Genomic DNA, 23,529 nt, shown 5'->3' with positions numbered 1-23,529 from the left:
AGAAATAAATATTTCAATTTGAGTTTGAAGATCCAATCTTTAAAGCTTATGCTTTCCTCTATCACCTCCATTTAACCAAGTGACCATTTACATGTAGCTTACAAATTTCCATCTAAAAAGTAAACTTTTCATTTTTTGTTATTCCTATCATGGCACATACTCTGATTTGGTTTCATATATGTTGGCTTTCATCTCATCTCATGTGCCATTCATGCACTACTTTTGCCCTTTTGCAACTTGACCAAACACTAAATGTTTTTCTTCACCAAATAACAAATTCTCCTTTTCAGCTCTTCATTTGGCTCATACCAATTGTTAATAGTTAAATTGACCAACCAACAATAAATCTATTATGTCTTAAAAGCAACTAGCTAAGTTACCCATGAGGTGTAGATTAATGGGTTTGTGGGGTTTAGTCCCGATTCAAACCTCATTGGGATGGGTATCATTGGGAGGGGCTAAGGAGTGGAAGCCACTTTGAGATAATTAAATATCTAGAGGTGAAAACTTTTCATCAAATTTTGCACTCAAAAAGAAGTTTACACCTTGAAAAAATTGATCCCTCTCAATACTTATAGATCTAGAATTAAGATAAATTTGTCAACCTTTTTTTCCTTTTAAATTATGTAAATAAAATGAAAAAATATAAAATCTCGGCCACAACTCAATTAGTTAACACTCTAAAAACACAAATTATATAATAATAATACTAATGATGATTTTATTATTATTTACTATTAAAAAATCAAAAATAACAACAATTTCTTACTTATTGAATAAATTAAAAATATAAAAAATAAAAACAACAAATTTTTGAGATCGTATTATTAGGACCATTCCCGAATATTGGTACATAATGTTGAATATTTATCCCGAAATGTTAAAAATTTATACCGAGTTTGTTGTGCGGCACTTAAACTTCAAATATTGCGTTGAATATGAGCAAAGGTTCCCTCTATGAAGAAAGGTTAAGGTCTTGCGTGTGTGGCGGATGTTCTTCAATGAGAAAACTTTGCAAGACTAACAACGTCATGAGGTTGAATCCATCGTTGCAACGATTTTTGATTATGAAGTTTTAGTTTTTTGTTATTGTGCGGTTTGCAGGTTGTTGTACGTAGCCTAGGTTTATAGTAGCAGCTAGTTAGATTTGATCTGGATCTGTTCAGGATAACTCTCACTAGTTACTGATTATCCTAAATTCAAAAAAAAAATAACAACAAAAAGAAGACTGTAGTCTTAAAAAAATAACAACAAAAAGAAGACTGTAGTCTTATTTAATAAACAAAAATAATTAAATTTATTTTATTTTTATTTGAAATATTTTAGTATTATGAAAAATGTATAGAGTAATAAAATTTATAGAATTTAATTATTATAATATTATTAAATCTTATATTGTTGGGAGGAAAAGTAAATGTTATTAGCAATATTTTCTTACATTTTTGTTGCATTCAAACTGCGGAACATTTAAACTCTTTGCACAATGACAAATTTGCTCTTTGCACATTGACAAATTTGCCTCAATTTGCTCTTTGTATATTGATAAATTTGTGTTGAGTTTTACCAGTGAAATAAAAGAATAAAATTATTATTAAACATTCATTTTATTAAATGGAATATAGTTAGTGTTATTGATTTTGCAAGTAGTTTTGAATTTGTGATGAATGACATTGTGATTTGATGGTTTCACATAGATGTCTGCATTAATTTATTATTTTAAATTGTTTGTTTTAGATGAATTTATCACTATAAATTGTTTCTTTTAAATGGATGGAGAATATAGGGAATTAGAAATTTTATAGAGGTAGAATATATATAATTTTAAATTATGGTATATTTTAAAATTGATTTTTAAACCATTTTTCTCAATAATAAATTTTCAGTATTTTTATGGTTAATAATCATTTTAAAATATTTATATTAAATATTACATGTGTTTTGAAGATGTGTTTTTTTATAAATGCTTTTCATTTGTTGATACTATAATACCTTTGTGTATCATCAAATTTTTCTCATTTGTTGATACTATAATACCTTTGTGTATCATCAAATTTTTCTCCTCATTCTTGTAGGTTTTAACTCTATACAAAAATTACTTGCAAAACAAATTCTTAAAAATAGAAAAAAAATACAATGGCTAGAAAATAAAAAATATACACAGAGATTTTATCTTCAAACCCAAAACCGAGAAAACAAGATTGGATACATTATATACATGTTGAAGCGTTCATAAACCTCAATCCATGAACCCTGGATTAGAAAATAATTGTAATTCCCTTGACCGGATCTACAAAATACCATGGGAAAAACCTTTATCCCCAAAACCATGTGCAAAACCATGGGTGGAATTTTTTCCTATTGTACTGCCCTGAACCTCGTGTAGGGCGATGATACCCCTCATTGTGCCCAGCACAACAAAACAACGTCAGGGGCTAATCATCGATTGAATATAACACATACCCAACAAATCCACTATTATTGCAATTCCTTTCTCTTTGCTTTTGTTGTCACTCTCTCCTCTCTTTTGTACATACCCTCTCTATGGGTATTCAACGAACTACTAATGTTTTATATTGCATGCACAACAAGACGTTTTTGGTATTGCCATTATGAATATTCACTTTAAAATACTTATGTCAAAATTACACTTGCTTTGAAGATTATTTCCTTAGCCAATGTTCTTCCTTTGGTAGTGTTCTAATGCATCATCGAGCTCTTTCATTGCTCCTCTATTAATGCAATTCTTTTCTCCTCGTTTTTATTGTCACTCTCTCCTCTCTTTCATACTTTCCCTCTATATATGAGTTTAAGTCAACTTGTAGCATTTTATCTTGCATGGATAACAATACATTTGTTCCTTGTACTTATGATATACTCTTCTGCTCTAAAACCCTAAACCTTTGCTTGTACCACAATATGTGTTTTATTTGGGTTTGTTTGTATTTTCTTGTAGATTGTATTCCCCTCCATTTTAATGCCTCATTTAGTAAGGTCCCCAACACATAACCGTCACTGATATTTTAATTGTGGCTAATTGTGTTATTCATCCCTGTATGAGTGTGTAAATGTAAATGGTAAAATGACCTAAAATACTTGTAGTTATAATATAATATCAATTGATGAAGAGGTGAAGCATTAATATAGACCATGAGAAGCCATGAGAGGATGGACGTAAACAATATGGAATTGACCTCTTTCCATGAATTATTTGGTTGAGCCAATATTCAAATATTGTTAACTTTCCCTAAGAAAATTATATAAGGGGAAGGTGTAGTAATAACTGCGAGCAATTATGAGAGGAATGGGACAGTGGTACTAAATTTCCAAAAGGAATAGTATATGTACCCTCTATTATAAAGACTTCTAACCACCCACATAATCCCATAAGAGAGAAACTGGAGAAAAGAGAATAGGCAAAGTGAAAGAACTTGTGTGCAAAAGAAGAGAAAAGCAAAGCGATGTGTAGTGTAGAGCAAAGAATAGAGAGCCAAGAAGAGATGCTTGTGTGAACTAAGAGAAAACCTTATGCATGATTCTTGTCTATATGGTTTTCTATACGTGAGGTTAGTAATTATGTCCTTACCTTGGGCCATAAATGTATTCTTGGAAACTTGTTTGTGTTATGCTCAAATACACTGGAAGGAAGCACTAAGGGACTCTTGATTGAGTGAAGGGCTCCTTTCATGTTGTATAGGCCTGAAATGGACTAAATTGAGAAATCTTGTTGGAAGCCATGCACCAAAGCACCAAAGAAGGGCATTGAGGGACTCTTAGCTAGGTGAAGGGTTCTCCTTTTGTTGTGCAAACCCCTTATGTCCACATTGTGGATGAGAATAAGCCCTGGATCAACAATTTGAAAGACTATATGTTGACTTCTGAACGAATGAAGGAGAGTGACCTTCATTCTTACACCATTAGTAGTCTGGGAGACAATTTTCCCCTTGGGTGCTTGTTGCGACGAGCAACTAAGAAACTACCCATAATGTCTAGGTAGAATTCTACGCTTGATGTGATCTTAAGGAAAGTAATGAACTTGATGATATGGAGGAGAATGGCCTTCATGAATCCAACTTGTAATGTTGAGCAGAGATTCTCTCGTGGCTTCATGGTTTGGCTTGTGGGTGGCCAATTGCAAAAAATATTGCAATGTAGCTAAGCCAATGATGGGGTGGAATGTGGTTCACCCTTTATTATTTTTCCACAACCCTTGTGTCTAGGATAGAATCTTAAATCACTGACGCTACCAAACTAAGAATCACAACGAAGCTACTTTGCACAACGGAATATAAACAACAGTAAATCTACTAGTGCACAAAATATAGACAACTTTTACAAACCCAACTTTGTGTTGAAGAATCTAGGGCAATTAGAGTTAATGAGATTCTTCATAGTATGATAACTATTTATCAGGTATTTAACTTTTTCTTATTAGTATATTCTTTAATGTTAGTGTGTCTTCTTTAGTTCATCAAATAGCTACCAAAACAAAGAGACGAGAACACAAGATGTTGGCTTTCTGCTAGGACCAAAACCTCTCCCTCTTGGAGAGGAAAACCTGCACAAAATTCTTCTTATAGAGATTCTTATTAATGAACACCAAGACCATGACCCTTGAATTACTGAGCCACTCCAAGACCAAGACACCAATCCTCTTCTATGTTACTACTGAGATCATCATCATCACTGCACCACTGAGATCTTCATTACTTGAAACAATGTCTTCATTGAGATCGTGATCATCATCGTCCATAATACATGTTGAGACAGAGTGTCGCTATAGGATAACCAAGATCCTTGTCCTTATTGTGATCTTCATCGAGACTATGACTCCTTCTCCTTATTGTGATCTTCATCGAGACTATGACTCCTTCTCCTTATTGTGATCTTCATCGAGACTATGACTGTGCACTCCTTGCACCGAGATCATTCTTATGAATGTGTCAATATTGTCACCACTATAGTGCTACTTCGATATTGTATTGTACCCCGAGACAGTGATTGTGATGACAACCTAAGAAACACATAACCACTATACTCACCTGATATTCTGAGACACTGTGTCATCCGAAAAACTATAGGTATCCTTCTCCATTGAAAACCTGAATGACTGTGTCTCCATTCGAAATTTCTATGTCACTTTACTTGTTCTAGATTTCAAAGAAGAATGTGAAGATGTCACTATGTTTATCACTGATATTTCAGAGGTATGTCGAGGTTCTATTACCTTCTGTAGTTGCAGAGACTTGTCTGAAAATTTGTCTCTGTGGTGACTCAACTGCATATTTATAGGTGTTTGTCTATATACCCAAGACGACATGAACCAATGAACTGATGTGTCTCCTTGTGTCTGCTTTTAATTCGATTTTGTAGGCCGACATGACTACTTTCTTCATCGTTTTGCTAGCAAACTTCTTTAGGAGGATTGTGCTTGTCTTGGAGTGTTGATCTAGGCACTAGGTTGACTCATATACAATTTATATATTCTAAAGAAGAGCTCCTTATACATGACTTTGACTTTTTGACTTTCCTAGACCTATGCAATGAGCAAGAAACTCATTCTTACAATTTACAAAAATAATATTTCTTTTCTTTTACAAGTACAAAGATCAAATTTACATTTATAAATACCAAACCTAGTTACATTTTTCTTCAACACTCCCTCTTAGCTAGGGAGGTATTTATAATGGTACTTGGCTATTCTCAATCTGAAGAATTTCTCATAAGAAGAATCAAATTGGTAACCCACCTGTATAGCATCATAGTAACCAACATTGTTTCCACAACAAGGCCTTGACTTACATCTCTATCTCTCATTAGATCAAAGCACAATGTTGGCAAGACCAATGACTATAGACACCTTCATCATTATCTCTCAAGGTACATACCCACTCAAGTGTTCATTGAGTATGTCCTTCTAGGACTATTCTTATCTTATGTTCCCAGCCCTCAAAGAATATCAGTCCTCTTTCCTACTCTTTTCTTGGATGCCCTACACATCCTCAAAGAGCATCATATGCCAGATGATTACCCAAGCCTCCATTCTTTCTTCCAAAGTGAAGACAATAATGTCGTGTCTATCTCTCCCTCTCAACTGCGGAAGATATGCCCAAGTTTCCTTTGATCAAGAACTTGCCCAAGTTCCCTTCTAATCAAGAACTTGTCAGAGCTCCCTCTTGGCTAGGGACTCCTTTATACATCAACAAATTCTTCTTCTTGGGTTCTTCAGCTGCTTGGTCAACTTCTCTCCTTAATGTCATGAAATTCAGTCGAGCTTCTTTGATTTGAATTGGGGCAGATTAGTAATGTTGTGCTAATTCCCCTCATTAGAATATAAAAATGTGCTTGAGGTTTTTACTCCAAAATAGCAAGTAAAAGCATAAATTTTATGTGGTTTTACTTAAGTTAGTTTCATGAGTAAAACTTAAAACATGAAACCAAAACATTAAATGGAAGCATGCATCAAGCAGTAATACACCAACCATTGATAAAGGAGTTCACCCCTCTTGGGCTACATCTCCTTGGATTAGCTCTAAAGGCATGAACCCTTCTCATTATGCTCAACACTCTTCAGTGATAAAGAGTACATAAGTGTGCTGACAAAAGGAGTGGCTAGTTTCCCCTTCAAAGAAACATTCTTGTACAAAGAAATCTCACTCTAAACACATGAAAACCTACAGTTAGTCATGAAATAATGAACAAGCTAAGGGCTCTCAAATCAAGACCCCATACTCCAACTTCCAAGAGCATAAACAAGTACAGCAATCCACTTGAAGTACTTAAACAAGTCTCTTTCTCCACACAAATATAGAACAAAGAAGAAATAAAGCTACAACATTGTTGTAATGGTTGTTGCAGAAAACATGTGGAGGCTGGAAGACCCCTGCAAAGTCATCTCCATCTTGGAACTCCTCCATAAACTGAATCAACGCTCTGGTTAACTAGGGCACCCATAGGCTTCACTTTGCAAAAACTATATCCAGAAGTGCTCCTTTGATCCTGAAACCTATTCCAATCAATTCAGAATTCCCAAAAATGGCTATGTAGCCTCGTTTTGCATCCTATTTGGTCGAAAATTGTCTTAGTTATGACTTCTATCAGTCTTTCCACAATTTTCTCCTGAAAATTTGGCTTATTGCCAATTAAATTCATTATCCACGGTTAAAACTGGTATTTTTGCCACAATCGAAAGTCTCAACAACTTTCTCACCTATCTCGCGGTTAAGGGCCAAGTGGTCACATGCAAAGTGGTTGGTCTAGCGATTAAGGCTACGGTTCCTCAGACCTGTTGGATATCGCAATCGGCGAAGTCCATCGGCGTATAGACCCTTACATCAGGCGCTCTACAGAACCGCCGAGATTATTAAATACAACATATAACATATCGCATTTGGGAACCCCATCGCAATCGCAATCAGCGCTTAAACCTTTGGCGTATCAACCCAACTTATGTTCTGCGATAACATGGACCCGCCAGGATTATAAATCTCAATGCATAAAACATTGCATCCGGTAGTCCTATCGCAATCGACACTTTCCCTTGACGGATATCAAATTCCATACACTGCGATAGCAGTGGACCCACCGGGGTTATAAAATATAGTGTATAACAATATCAAGTTTGAAAGTCCCTCCATCGCAAATCGCAATCGGCTTTATCGGCGGTGACAGATAGATATATATATATATATCTATATATAGATATATATATATATATAGATATATATATATCTATATCTATATATATATATATATATATATATATATCTATATCTATATATATATATATATATCTATATATATATATATATATATATATATATATATATATATATATATCGGTGGGTACCGGGTGCAATATGCGATTGCGATATATCACATCGCAAACCTGACTGTGCCAGGGGCTGGTTCTTAACATTATGCGATATGCGATCGCATCACATCGTAACCTGCTCTGCGCCAGGGGCCGATTCTTCAGTACTTGTCCACCTCTGATATGCGATTTGCAGGGGCTAATGGCAGTCTACCACTTGGCGCCTCCTCATTCGCTGAGGGGCTTTGCCATGTCATCCAATTCTTCCAAGTCATCAAGTTAACCCTAAACTTTGACTTGCTCTAACTTCTGCATACGATCTCATATTTGAGTTCCGTTCGCACCATTGGATTCAAAATGACAAGATCTTCGATTTGATGCTAAGATTATCAAGATTCTGACACTTTTAATTTTCTACAAATTTTGAGCTGCTGATCATTCTTTCTTGTACGGCAACGACCATCGATCAATTTCCTTCTTATTTCGTCATGTCATTCCTTTCTTCATGGAAATTGGCCTTCTTGGTACATATCTGGAACCTTATTCATATGGTTACTTCTTCCTCTTCATGCTTCTTTCACGAGTTTCCATCCACTGCATGAATGTTGGTTGTACTTGTACTTACAAATTTTGTTCTAGTAGTCCTGCATGAACTCATCTAGATATTATTTAAGAAATCAAAACATAACATTGAATCAAATCATACCTTTCGAGATGGATTCTTCAACATGAAATCTTTTCAGTAGGTATCAACATCCTGCATACATGTTGACACATCTCCCAAATATATTCATTGTCAAGGGTCTCCATCTTTTCCAGACTTCCATCAGAGTCTTAATATCTTTCTGGGAGATTTCCTAGCCAAGTCTCCTTGGTCTTTTGGATGTTGATTGTCTTCATCATGATTGCATATCTTACGATCTCTTCCTTCCTCACACATCCCATTCCCAGGGGTTTCTCAATCAGAGTTCTATAATTGTAGTCAACCACCTCATACTTCATATGAGGACATATTATGTTGATTTCATCTAGTGCGACTTATGCCTTTCTGCATCCTTTCAGAGGAGGAGATCATTTTCCCTTGATAATGCTTCTTAAGATAGAAGTAATGATCCATATTACCTACAACCATATGACATAGCATTATAAAATTAAATACAAGCATACATACCTCATTTTACCTTTAAGTTATCCAGGCTTCTTTCAGCAGCTTCCTTGATTGAAAGATCTTCAATCCCTTGAACTTATTTTACGACATCATATCATCATCCATGAACTCAAGTTGGAGTTTCTATTGAAACACTTGCTTCCTCCCTAGATTAGTGAATCTTCTAGTGAATATTCCATCAAAGAATCTTGAGGATCTTAAAGATCCTTATCTGACATATGTTTCCCTTTTGTTGTATGATGAGCCTTCTTTAAATGTTTGAGTTCTGCAAAGTTATTGTCTTCAACTTGCCTTCTTCCATGGAAACCCTAAGTTGTTGAATAAGGTATCTTAATTGTCCTATGAAATTAGTTAGCCTCGTGATGACGTCATGAGTTCTTGTTTCTAATATTTCCATGATGTCACACCACATCTCATTATATAATTGTAGACATGACTTATGCGGGATCTAGGAGCCCAAAAAAAACTTATAGTGAGAGAGACTAACTTAAATATGTCTACTCCCTCATACCATGGAATTCATTCATCTCCTTTCATCCTAACCAGTAACATGAATTTTCTTTTTCTCCTGTATTTGATATTGTCCTTTAAGGACCATCTTTTCTTCTTCCAGCGTCTTTTATGTCTCCAATATTATCTACGTGAGAGGATTTTAAGAGTTTCCTCTCATGAATTCAAAGGAGACCTATTTCAATTACTTCACCTATCTATGAGGACTGAGACTATCCTCCTTATACAAGGACTAGCATATCGATTTCCTTGTAAAATGAAGTCATTTAAACCAAAGATAGATCATAACCATGAAATATACTTACTTGGCACATGAAGAGGATATCCTTACCTTGATGCTTCTTTGAATGAGGTTCTCGCTAGAGCATTATTGAAAACCTTTTACCAAGACTTCTTGCACTGTCCAACACCAAGCATGACAAAAACTGCTCCAGACTATATGTTATTATAATATTCAAAATTTCTTCATCTTCTTAACTCCTAAGGCAATTTGACTCCTTATCAGGTCTTTATGATTATTGATATATGGTATTGTATTGCTAACACATAAATAGACTATGGAGCATTAGCAACAGTGTGTAGATACTGATCATCTCTTTATGGCACTGAGACCTAGCACTTCTTGCCTAGAATGGAGGAGCTAACATTGATAAACTTCTTTAGAGAAGGCCCAAGTATATTTATCCTAGTTTTTCTTAACAACATTATCTCCAAACTCTGACTTTAATGAAGTAGTATGCGACACTTAGCATACTGTGATGTCACCAAGGCTTCATGTTGCAAAACCAAGATATATTGTAAGTATGAGAAACTGAATTGTGTGAGATATTTGTATTGAGGAGGCTCTATGATCTTGACACCAAGAAGTGAGACTATAATTCCACTGATTTGAATTCTTCTTGAGGAGATCCGAGACTATTGTTGATCTTGTAGTAGTGGCATCCCCTAAATCATGTAGTAGTATGGAACATCACTGTGAGCCCGAGACATAAAGAATCACTGAGATTATGTATTATCATTGAGCACTGAGATCATGTAGTATTAATCTGTAGCATCACTTGTTGTAACACCAAGCCATGCATCACTGGAAGCACCAAGACTGTGGAGTATACCTGAGAATTGCAAACCGTAGATTACATAGGTGATCCAAATTGCAATCCTATAATAGGCCCGAAATCATAGACCCGAGGATTACAAGACTGTAATTGAACTCAATTCAAAGGATGATCGATAAGTGGTTTTGTAATATCATTGTTACTTCAACATTTGTGATATGACATAGATTGAGTTTTGTAGTATGAACTCGAGACTGTGATTTCCATCAAGACTATGATATCCAAGACTATTCCTTGATATGAATATAAGATGTACCACTGTATATCTTTTCAAACTCATCTTTTGATTTTCTTAGATGCAAACTTGATCCTTGAATGCCTCTTTTTTGCCCTTCCTTTGACTTCAACACCTTAGCTCTGATACCATGTTGAAGAATCTAGGGAAATTAGAGTTAATGATATTCTTCTTAGCCTAATAATTATTTGTGAGGTATTTAACTTTTTATTATTAGTATATTATTTAATGTTAGTGTGTCTTCTTTAGTTCATCAAATAGCTACCAAAACCAAGAACACAAGATGTTGGCTTTCTACCAGGGCCAAAACCTCTCCCTCTTGGAGAGGAAAACCCACATAAAATTCTTCCTATAGAGATTCTTATTGATGAACACCAAGACCATGACCCTTGACTTACTGAGCCACTCCAAGACCAAGACACCAATCCTCTTCCTCATTACTGCTGAGATCATCATCATCACTGCACCACTGAGATCTTCATTACTTGAAACAATGTATTCATTGAGATCATGATTATCATCGTCCAGAATACATGTCAAGACAAAGTGTCACTGGATGATAACCAATATCCTTCTCCTTACTGTGATCTTCATCGAGACTATGACTATGCACTCCTTGCATCGAGATCATTCTTATGAATGTGTCAAGATTGTCATCACTGTAGTGTTGCTTCAATAATATATTGTACCCTGAGACAATGATCATGATGACCACCCGAGAAACATATAGCCATTGTACTCACCTAATATTTTGAGCCACTGTGTCATCTAAAAAAGTACAGGTATCCTTCTCCATCAAAAACCTGAATGATTGTGTCTCCATCCGAAATTTCTATGTCACTTTACTTGTTCGAGATTTCAGAGAAGAATGTGAAGATGTCACTGTGTTTATCATCGAGATTTCAGAGGTATGTCGATGTTATCTTCTCTTCTGCAGTTGCAGATACTTGTCTGAAAATCTGACTCTGTGATGACTCTAGCCGCATATTTATAGGTGTTTGTCTATGTACTCAAGATGACATGAACCAGTGAACCGATGTGTCTCCTTGTGTCTGATTTTAATTCGATTTTATAGGCCAACTTGACTGCTTTCTTCATCGTTTTGTTGGCATACTTCTTTAAGAGTATTGTGCTTGTCTTGGAGGGTTGATCTAGGCACTAGGTTGACTCATATACAATTTATATATGCTCAATAAGATCTCATTATACATGAATTTGACTCTTTAACTTTCCTAGACCTATGCAATGAGCAAGAATCTCATTCTTACAATTTACAAAAATAATATTTCTTTTCTTTTACAAGTACAAAGATCAAATTTACATTTATAAATATCGAACCTAGTTACATTTTTCTTCAACACTTTGTTATATTAATCAAACTAAATAATACAACAGTCTAGGGCTCCCATACCAGGGATAATGGCCCTCATACATCCACTAGTACAAGAATACAAAACTGGAGCTTATTGTCAATCCATCAACAACCAATTTACCCTCGACAAGATACTCTGGCCATCTGGTTGTCACATGCTCTCTCAGATATTCTCGGTCGTACCCTGTACCTGCCCGATCCTTTGGCTCCAAATTTGTAGCACTAGCTCTATTAACAATCCATGTCCATCTAACCACTAAATCTCGAATATCCAATCTGCTCACTAGTTGTGCCTTAGTCCATTAAGGGCACAACACATTGAGACTCTTGTCGAGTTGTGAACAACTTCGTTTGTGAACAACTTTCAATCTGCCCATTGTTTCTCCTTAGCTACTCGGGGACTTCAACCCACTATAGTCTTCCTACATTGCTTCAATGAAGACTAACATAAGACACAGAGGGATGTCACCTATCACTGCAAAATGTCCATCTCCCACAATGAACATGAGTTAGGAGGACTTCCATCAGTTGTTGTAGAATTCCTTCTCCACACACAAGTATAGGGTTTCTCAAGTGCTCCTCTGGTTGATCAAACCTTGATCTCAACTTCTACCACTCTAGAGACCACCTAGGTCCATGAAGATGGTGCACATTGGGCTCCAACTTGGGAACTATCACATTATCCTCCAATATACCATAAATTCCGAATCCACGTTCACACTTGGTCCACTCTCACGCTTCTCTCCAACATACCATGAGTGACCAATATTGTTATAGCATCTGCACCTAGTTAGGGCATCCAATCATCTAAGAAACCCCTCCTCTTGGTTGCCAATAGACTTCTCCTAGGACACCCATTCACCTGCAAGTCTCATCAACCCAAGAGGATGACCCTACTATTCTAAAACTATATGTTTCTCCTGTTGACATGGCACACACACCACTATTGATGAGACTGCATCATAAGATGTCCACAACTGTCCTAATATAGGACCCACATCCTCTAGCATCCAATATTAACAAATGAAGACAACCATACCTTATTCTTTGCTTCACTTGTCTTGGGCTCCTGTATACTTCTAGTAGACCTAGTTAGGGTACTTGACAACCCTATTTCCCTACTACAACAACCTACGTTTGTCCTCCAAAATAGGCTCATACACTTCACTTCCTTTCCTTATGATTGTGGCCTAGGTTAGGTTTCCTTCTAGGCCTCTCGACCACCTTCAAACAACTGTACCATCACCTGCACTACAACAGAAAGGCTTGCGGCCTATTTCAGTGACAAATCAACCCTAGTATGCTCCTCCAATCCTACGCTTGGACTGCTTGTGCATGCAGCCTAGCATGAGGATGCTTCTAGGCCTCTCGGCCCCTCTCTAAGACACACTAAGCTCCTACAATAAACACAGATATGCGCTACTCCAAAACAAAGAGTAAACACACCTACAAGATCTTCCCAAATCAGCCAACCATGTCCCAAACACCTCGCTGCATATTAACTCAGCTCCAGAATAGTCACGAAGATGCTCAACTAGCCATCTTCTCCTTCGCTAGAATCTACCTTCTTCCTATGGCCCAAAGAGACGTCTCCTTCACTTAATGTGAGCTACCTTTCGTTGCATAAGGATATGTTTTAATGGCTCACACAAGTCCTCCTTTTATACCTTTGTGTGGAGCTTCAATGAAGTGTCTCTATGGGTTCTTACAACTACCATTAGGCCTCTAAACATTAGGCCGACTTGACCAACACATGTGCAAACCCAACCATGACCTTCAAACATTCACATCTCTTCGAAAACAACTCAAAATTGGATTATTCTCGATGCATTGGATTCGTCTCGACATCTACTATCATCCTCATCCATCACATGTCGTAATATCATTATGGTTTTGGCCCAACAACATTGGGTGCAAAACCCCAAGCTTGGGTTTCAAGCCCACGAGGCCACTTATGGAGATCCTTCCTCTAAACCCTCGATCCTCAAGGCTTGGAGTACCTCCCAATCTACAAAAATCAACACCCTTCATTAGTTGCAGGTAGCATAAGATCTTTGATCAAATAATTACCCTTGTAGATTTCCTTGGGTTAAACTTTTGTCTATTATGGATGGTGTGTGTGTATTTCTTTCACTTCTCTATTTCTTGCATTACAACTATTTTATTTATTTAAGTAGAATATAAACTATTAAATAGTATGAGATCTAAATGAAAACTAACCTACATAGTATAGATTTCAGTTATTTTATCAGATTTTGTTATGGTAGACTATTCTAGTGGAATATCCACGACAATTTACAAATAAATTAGTGTGAAACATTAAGTGAATAATAGAAATAAACTTTTGATTTCGTAATCTATTTTAATTTTATCTTATCTTAGCATGCTTGATAAATATACTTGTTGTCCCAAGGGACTAGCTCAATTGGTGATTGTCGTGATATGAAGTATTGTGTAAACTAATAGATGCAAGGTTCAAATCCCCTTGGAGTAAACACAGTCTAGGGAGAGGAGGATTGTCGTAGGCCCCAGAGGTATAGTGGTATTGGCTGGAATTGACCCTTTGTCACACGAGTACAAGGCTAACCCAATTGTTGATTCCTCCTGTACAAAATAAATAAATAAATAATAAAATAAAGAAAAAAAAACAAAAACAAAACAACTATACTTGTTGGTGCATTAATGGGTGTGTGGCATATCATTGCTTGTTTGTGTACTCAATGATGTAGTTAAGATATATGAAACACACTAACATGTTGTTTTTTTTAAATATGATCAATATTTAATAAAATATGTTTTCCTTTATTAATGCTTGCAGTATAGTTGCAAACTAGTATGCTTATGATGGAAGTGCATTAATGTATTTCAAAAATAGAAATGCACTAAAGAAAATATGTCCATTAAAACTCTTAGTGGTTCACCTTTGCTAGAAACAAAGTAGAGATAAGTGGTTCCACAAAAACCTTTCTAATTATTGTTTTCCTATGAAATAATGTAACCTCATAGAAAACCATCAATGTTACATATGAATTGTTTAAAACACATAATACTTCAATGATGAAATCTCATAGTGCAACTCCAAGCACCTTAATTGGCTTTGGGGGCTAGGTATCCACTCCTTTGGCTTTCCTTGTACACAGTAATCACATTCATTGGTAACATGGCATAGAATCTTGCATAAATCCCAACTAGTAAGCAATGCCACAATATATATATATCTATATATATATATATATATATATATATATATTCTAAGCTACATTTTTTTCTTAAATCCCTCATAACTTTTCACACTTGAACTAGTATTTTGAAGTAGGTATGCCTTCTTGAGGATAATGATAACTGCAAAATTCCAATCACCAAGGGAATTTTCTACTGCAATTAGATTCATCTAAGGATTAAATGTCTAACCGACTTTCTTTGAATAATGTCCATCATCATAATTCCCTTCATTATCATTGTCATCATCACTGGAATCAATCATGCCCGATATTTCTAAAGTCTGGGAATTCTCATAAGGACACAACTCAAACTTTATAAGTTGAGCTTCCTTAATGAAACTCATGGCTCACAAAACTTGCATTGTCAAGAAGAATGTTCTAATTGGAAAAATTGATCCTTGTCCATCTCCTTCAACAACAATTGCACTATATCCTAATCACTCAAACTTGAAAACCCATTTACCAATATACATCATAGTTTGATAGTATGCTTGACTCATGATATGGGTTGTTTCTGATATCTCTAGGGTCATCATTCAAACTCCCAGATTTCACTAGGTTCCTAACGAATGCAACATAGGTAGGACCCCCTATTATACCATTTCCAAAAACCAATATCTTGCTTCCATATGTCCATGTCTTTCAACGAACATATCCATATAGATATTATAGGAGTAAGCTTACGGGTCGATGAAACACTCTTCGTGTTTCGCGCTTGCTCACCACCGACGAGGCCCTTCCAGTGACCCCTTTGCGATGTGGGTCCCTTCTGTCTCCAGACGTAAACTCCCAACTTCGTCTTCATCACCATTGGCGTTACCATCTGCAGAGTTTCGTTTGTAGGCTCGTCGTTGGGGTCCATGTCATCGTCACCATTTTGTTCACTTTCATTTTCCAGCTCATCGAAGTGAAAACTCGCAGACTTTCATCAATGGCCACCCGCCGAATGTATACAGAGCAAGGGATAAGTTTCTAGGTGGTGGGATAAATTTGAAATTTGAATACCAAAATTATGGGAGCGTACAGTCAAATTTTGGAAAAACAATTCGTCTGTGGGAGGATAGACAAGGTCTAGACCTTTGGAGAGCTTTTGTCACCAAGTCCTTTCCAGAGAAGCCCCATTCTTATTTTCATTCCATCGAGCGCCATTCCGGAACTCGGAAGCCCCATTCATTTCGTCAAGCACCACTTAGGAAATTGACTACGAACGTGTGGTTTCCTTCAAGTGCCATTCAGGAGCGCCATTTTTAGGAACTCGTCGGAGCTTCCATTTTCAAAGGGAGAGGAAACCACGCGTTGATTTGTTGCCATTTTCAAAGAGGAAACCCACTTTCCATCAGATTAATCTAACATGTGTATAATTTCATAGGTTTTGTCGTCGATCCCGAGCCCCAGAAGCCCTGGAGATTTTGCCTATCATTTTCAAATATTCGCTGAGTGCATTTCTCCTCTGTCAAGCAAGACAGGGTTATCGTTTTGTAGATAGGGTGATCTAGGACAAGTTGCTTAAATTGTTTATTATATATGCATGGAAGTTGCATGTCTTCTATATATGCACAACTTCCATATAATATGTGCATGTATTTTGTATATGTGTTTCTTCTGTATATGTGCATATTTTTCATATATGTGTTTCTTCCGTATAGGTGTATATACAGAAGATATGTGCATATACAGAAGCTATGCATATATGGAATATATGCAATACAAAAGATTCACATACATAAAAGTTGTGTGACTTTTATATATGCACATCTTTTGTACATGCATAGAAGTTTTGCATATACAGAAGATATGCACTTATATGGAAGTTGTGCATACACAAAAGATATGCACATATACAAAAGTTGTGCATATATGGAAGATATGTGCATATACGGAAGTTGTGCAGAACTCCAGCCTCTATATATGCACAGGGTTCGTATATGATTATAGTAAGTGACAAAATCCCATTTTCACTGGAAATTTTTGGACGGAATTATTTTATTCTCTTGGTACTCAATTAGCTTACAACTCATCTTATCATCCTCAATCTGATGGGAAAAATGAGATAGTGAAAAAATGTTTGGAAGGATATCTTCGTTGCTTTGTAGCTAAATGGTGGTATAACACTTCCTTCCATATTGCATAAAAAATAACCCCATTTATGGAACTTTATGGATATCATCCACCATCCATCACATCATCTTTAATAGAAAATTATATAAGGTTCAAGCAGTGGAAGATCACATCGAGCATCAACAACAATTTCTCCAACTCTCAAAGGATGACCTCACTTTGGTGCAAAATCGAATGAAACAATAGGCATATCAACATCGCAATGAAATAATTTTTGATGTAGGTGACTAGGTTTTTTTACGGCTACAACCATACAAACAAATGTCTCTCAAGCAATATATGAAGGATAATAAATTATCACCCAAGTACTATGGCCCTTACAAGGTGTTGCAAAATATTGGTATTATGGAATACAAATTGGATCTTCCTGCATCTTCCCAAGTAGACCCAGTTTTACATGTTTCATGCTTAAAGAAGGTTATCGATGGCAAGCTTCCAGTTCAAATAGTGTTGCCAAAACTTAATGAAGAAGGAAAATTCATATATGAGCTTGAAGCAATCACGAAAATAAGAACCTAAAAACTATGGAATCAATCAATTTCATAGTATATCATTAAGTAGAAGAACTTACCCACTGAAGATTCCACATGGGAGGATGATAATTTTATACAGAAACATCTAGAACTACTCAAGCATTGAGGACAACACTTTTTTTAAGGAGAGGGGCATGTTAGGTCCCTATAATACTAGTGTATCCCTCTTATTGTTATTTTTGTGCCCATGTAGCCCCCATATTGTTATTTTTATGCCCCGTAGAAGCCCAATATTGTTATTGTTGTTCCCTTATATTATTATTGTTATGTAGGCTCTGATTATATTGTGACCCCTTAGACTCCTATATATACAAAGAAGGTCTTGTCATTTGTATCATCTAAGAAGTATTCATTTATGTAATTTAAAGGAGGTTTTCCCCTTGAAGAGGATAATTTTAAAGTCGTTCTTTTCTGTGAGTCGGTTGCATAGCATTTCGTATTAGAGCTTTGGATTCTAGGGTTTCACTTCTTCAAACAGGTCATCTTGGAATTTTCGCTATAACTTTTTTTCTACAAGGCCTAAGAAGAATAAATTTTTACCATATGGATACAAAATACTAGTGAACGTCTTGTAAAAATTTTAGAGCTTGGTTCACTATATTTTCAGAGATATGATCTAAGGAAGTTAAGGTTTTTGCAGGCTCCAAAATTCAATCTCAAACAGGTGACCTAGGAAAAAGCACCATATGTTTCATTTCAGGAATCATATTTGAATTATGTAAAAAGTGGCTAAAAGTGCACGAACTTTAGGTTTTGTGTATCAATTTCAGGGCTGAAGACGAAAACCGTGACACGTGGCATACCATACAACTTTGGTCTATTGAACCAGTCCATAATCAGGACATCATGGAATATTTGGCATAACTCTTTCTTGAAGAATCCAATCTCGATCAAACTTATGGGGTTGGAAAGAATACTCAATGAGCTACCAAAGGAAGAAATTTCAAAACTTGGAGATCCGAAATTACAGAGTTACAACCGTTTCAAGATTGAGCTCCTAAAAACAATAAAAAGGTGTGTATTTTTTTTTTAAATTGCATAACTTTTGTTTGAAAAATTAGTTTGAATTGATTCCAAGGGCATATTGAAGAATATATATTAGTATTGGTTTCTAAAATTCCTCCTAAGAAAAAGAATTCTACACCCATTAATCCCTCAGAAATATCTACTATGACGCATGAAGAGGAAGAATTGCAACATGATATTTCAAAATTACGGGACCAGGTGCAACAAATTTCACTCTCACAAAGAGAAACCAAAGATAAAATAAAAGGTGACATGGATGGTTTAAAAGGCAATATGCATGGTTTACAAGGTGGCATGAATGGTTTAAAAGTAGACATGGAAGGTTTGAAGGAAGGTTTGAAAATTTTGTTGCAAGAAAGGCTTCCCGATGGTGACAAGGTAATCCATGAAAATCATGATGAGGATAAAAGGAATATGAATTATGATTTTAGAGACTCCAATGTAGGGTTTAAGAACAACCACATTCCAAAGATAGATATGAGGAAGTTTGATGGCAAGGATTCAGTAACATGGATACTACAGATGGATCAATATTTTGATGTACAGGATGTGCAACCCTCACAAAAGGTACATATTGCATCTTTATATTTAGAACCCAATCAGTTTGTATGGTATAGATGGCTTTTCTCTCGTAAAACACTTGTCACCTGGTAAATTTTTATGGAGGAAATGATAGCATATTATGAAGATACAAAGAGAAACACCTTCTTTAGCCAATTGATAAATCTCAAACAAAAAGGTTCAATGGCGGAGCACATTGAAGACTTCCAAAAATTGAATATTAGGGTAACCTATATTCCAGAGGAGCATAGGATTTATGTCTTCATAGGGACTTTAAAAGATAACATCCAACATGAGGTTTGCCTTTTGGAATTTGATTCATTAGAGAAGTCATTCAAGGTGGCAAGAAAAGTTGAAAGCAAAATTATAGCAACAAGGAAGTCTACCTCTCACAACTATAAAGATGGAAGTGTTGTTGCTCCTAGTTTTCCACAACCTGCAAGGTTAACACCACAACAATAGCAAAAGGGATTTGTTACTATTGTGATAGAAAATACACTAAAGGTCATAAGTGTGCTGATAAGAAATTATTCCACATAGATTGTAAATAGGTGTAAGAAAAGGAACAAGAAACATCAAAAGAGGAGGATATACACTAGGAACTAATCCCAGAGAAAGAAGAAATGAATCCTACCATACCTTGTAATGCATTGGTAGGAATTGCCACTCCTCAAACTCTCAAGATAAAAGGATATATAAAGAAGAAAAAGGTAATAGTGCTTATTGATTCAGGTAGTACCCATAATTTTGTTCATTGTAAGATAGCCAAGGAATTGCATTGCTTCTTATATTCAACACCAGATTGTCAAGTGATGGTTGCAAATGGAGGAACTATAAATTTCTCTTGAAAGTGCCATAATATCAAGCTAACCATGGGGGAATATGTATTTAATATTCCAATTCTTTCCATTCCAATGGGTAGTGTTGATGTTGTACTAAGAGTCCAATGGTTACTATCTTTGGAGATGATAACTTGCAATTTTCAAGAACTTTTCTTGAATTTTTTTTGGGAAGGAAAGGAAGTTGAATTAAGGGGTATCATAGGGAAAGCAGGAAATATAATCAGCTCTAATGGCATGAAAATTATTCTGAATAAAAAACAACAAGGCATATGTTACAAATCCATTTGGGCACATCAACCCCAACCTCCAGATCAGTACTATTAGGGCCCATCAAACCCTAATTCAGTTGTTACATGCCCTAAAGAAATCAACCATTAGAATGCCTAGCTTCCCAACAAGTTTCATGACTGAAATCATCCAAAAACTGCCTCTAAGAAGATCAGCGCAGGCAATGTAGACCATACACTAATAGGGTGCTATGCAATGCACTTGAGCCCTCTTTGGCCTGCGCTGGGCGAATTTAAGCGAAATTGCATTGGGGTTTGGGAATATTCTTATCCATTGGATACATCTAGAAGTTTCCCAAGTTTATCTACTCCTTTGAACTCGTATTTGGATGAGGTATGAAGTTAAGGAACATCAATCCCTTTATCCCTTCCTCCATGGAACTAAATCCTAAGTTTGGGAGGGCATTCATTATCACCATTTATGGTATAAATTCCTTCATTCACCTATAAAAAGACCACTCATCTAAGTGATCAAGGGCTGGAAATCATTGAATTATAGGGAGATTTTGTTAGTATGAGATTTGAGTTGATTTCAAGTATTGTAATGATGTCAAAATGTCTTGCTTGTTATGAGGAGAGGATGGGATTGAACTGGAGGAGTGATGCTGAATCGAGCAAATGGGGTTTTAACTCTTCCTTTTACTAACACAGTGTTCAAAGCTTTTTCCATATGCTTGTGTTATTCATTTATACTTTCATATGTGTATCATGTACTTGATTCCATGCTATGTTTAATCAATAGATCATTATCATATGCTTTGATCGGTTTTTGTCTTATGTCTGTGTGCAGGTACTCTTCAAGCAGATTAAGTATGGAGAGGAGTGACAAAGTTGGTCAAGGGATATAAGGAGTAAGTGAAAGCTACAGGTAGGATTCTTTACCTCTTATTTAATCTATTGGTCATAGAAAAAGTATAGAATGCTTTGCATTGTTGTTCTAGACTTAGCTACTGGTCTAGGGGTTTAAGCTTTTATCCGTAGACACTAACACTTCCCAAAAAAAATTGGCAACTCCACTAGGGAACGATCATCCATCTTAGTAGCTTATCAGCCTCTTAAGACATTTCTACATACTGTACTTGTGGTCGTTGATTGAATTTCAGTCTTATTTCATTGAAAATTGAGCCAAAACTATGCCAAATTGCCTTCAAAATTGCTTACTGTCACTAGCGCAGCCCAATGAAAGACATAGTGCACTGCAATGCACTTCCCGCATAGATCCAGTGCACTTCAGCGCACTGTCTCTCACTGTTGCCTGCGTTGATCCCTTGAGGGTCAGTTTCCCATCTAGGAGATGAAATTTTTTGTCAATTTTCTCCTGTTTGAATGATTTGTTGAATGTCAATGATTTCTTGTCTCTGAAAATAGTGTTTCATCTCCTTACCTAGCCCTACTTAGACTAGGATTGATAAATGTTTCTTATGTATTTACTTTGTCATTTTCAATCTATAGTCGAAAGTTAGTTTTTAGGCGATTGATCTTTAGCGAAAGAAAGTGTCGTAAAATCGTCTTTTCCTTCAAAAATTGAATTGTCGTGAAATCTTCATTCATGAAAAATAGATTGATTGATGTATGCATGTGATTAGTCTTTTTGTTGAAAGTGTCGTAATTCCTCATTTCTTTGAAAACGAAAGTGTCGTAAAGTCTTCCTTTCCTTGAAAAGAAATTGTCGAAAAATTGTCATTTTTATGAAAAGAGTTTATTGATCGATTGTGCATTAGTTTTCCTTTTTGTTGATTCACATTAAGGGAAATCGAAAAGAAATACATGCATGTTGCAATGAAAGAGTTTGTGTGTGCTGATAGGAATAGTGTAGGGAATTTGCATTTAGATTGTGCACTTTTCTCTTTGATCAAAAGAAATTTGATTGCTATATCCCTAAGTAGCTATGATTTTCATCATTAAATTGAATGGAAAGAATGCTTATCATGATAGTTGCATTCCTAGGAATTTCATAATACATCACGTGGTGAACTTGAAAGGAAAATTCCTAAGCAAGATCAACTTAAAATAAACATCAATTTACCTAATAGAGCATTGTCATTAACGCAAACATTTAGTGGTTCTAGGCTAGAGACGTGTTCCGACATCGTAAAACAAAGCAGTTGTCGCTAACTTGTCTGCAATACATCCCGAGTGTGATACCTCATTCCACGTACATGAGTATATCGTAGCTCATCCACGTACCTTTGGGTATATAGGGCGGTGTTACAGTACGTAAAGCATATGGGAATGCTCTCACTATGTGATTTTGCATTATACAGCGCTTATACGGACTGGGCCTCCATGTACCTTCGGGTATATATGGGAGGACAACTCTAGGTTGTTATCCATCCTTAAGTAATCGATTTGGATGCCTTGTAAACTGTGATACACTAAACACGGCATTTGTGGAGATTACCTGCTCGTACTTCTTGGTTCACCAGGAGGTATTATGCAGTTCATAGTTGCCTGGTAAACCTTTTGCCTAGTATACCCCTTTTTGTTTATTTCTTTTTTTATAATAAAATTAATCATCAATCGTGGAGGAACATCAACCCATACCCCGTCGTTCGTGGAGAACAGCGAGCAAACCGCCTTTGCCTCCCAAAGCGACACCAATTTGGGCAAAGCGGTCTCACTTAACTGAGTCTAGTACATCAAGAACTCCTATTTCTTCATCTGAGTTACCTGAATCATCTATTTTGGTAAGTACAAAGACTCCAGTTACTCCAACTATTTCTGGTTCATC

This window comes from Pinus tabuliformis, chromosome Q, assembly GCF_031772625.1.
Source record: "Pinus tabuliformis cultivar Carrire ecotype Pingquan chromosome Q, CPIR1, whole genome shotgun sequence".
Lineage (NCBI taxonomy): Eukaryota > Viridiplantae > Streptophyta > Pinopsida > Pinales > Pinaceae > Pinus > Pinus tabuliformis.
This window is presented reverse-complemented; position numbering follows the sequence as displayed.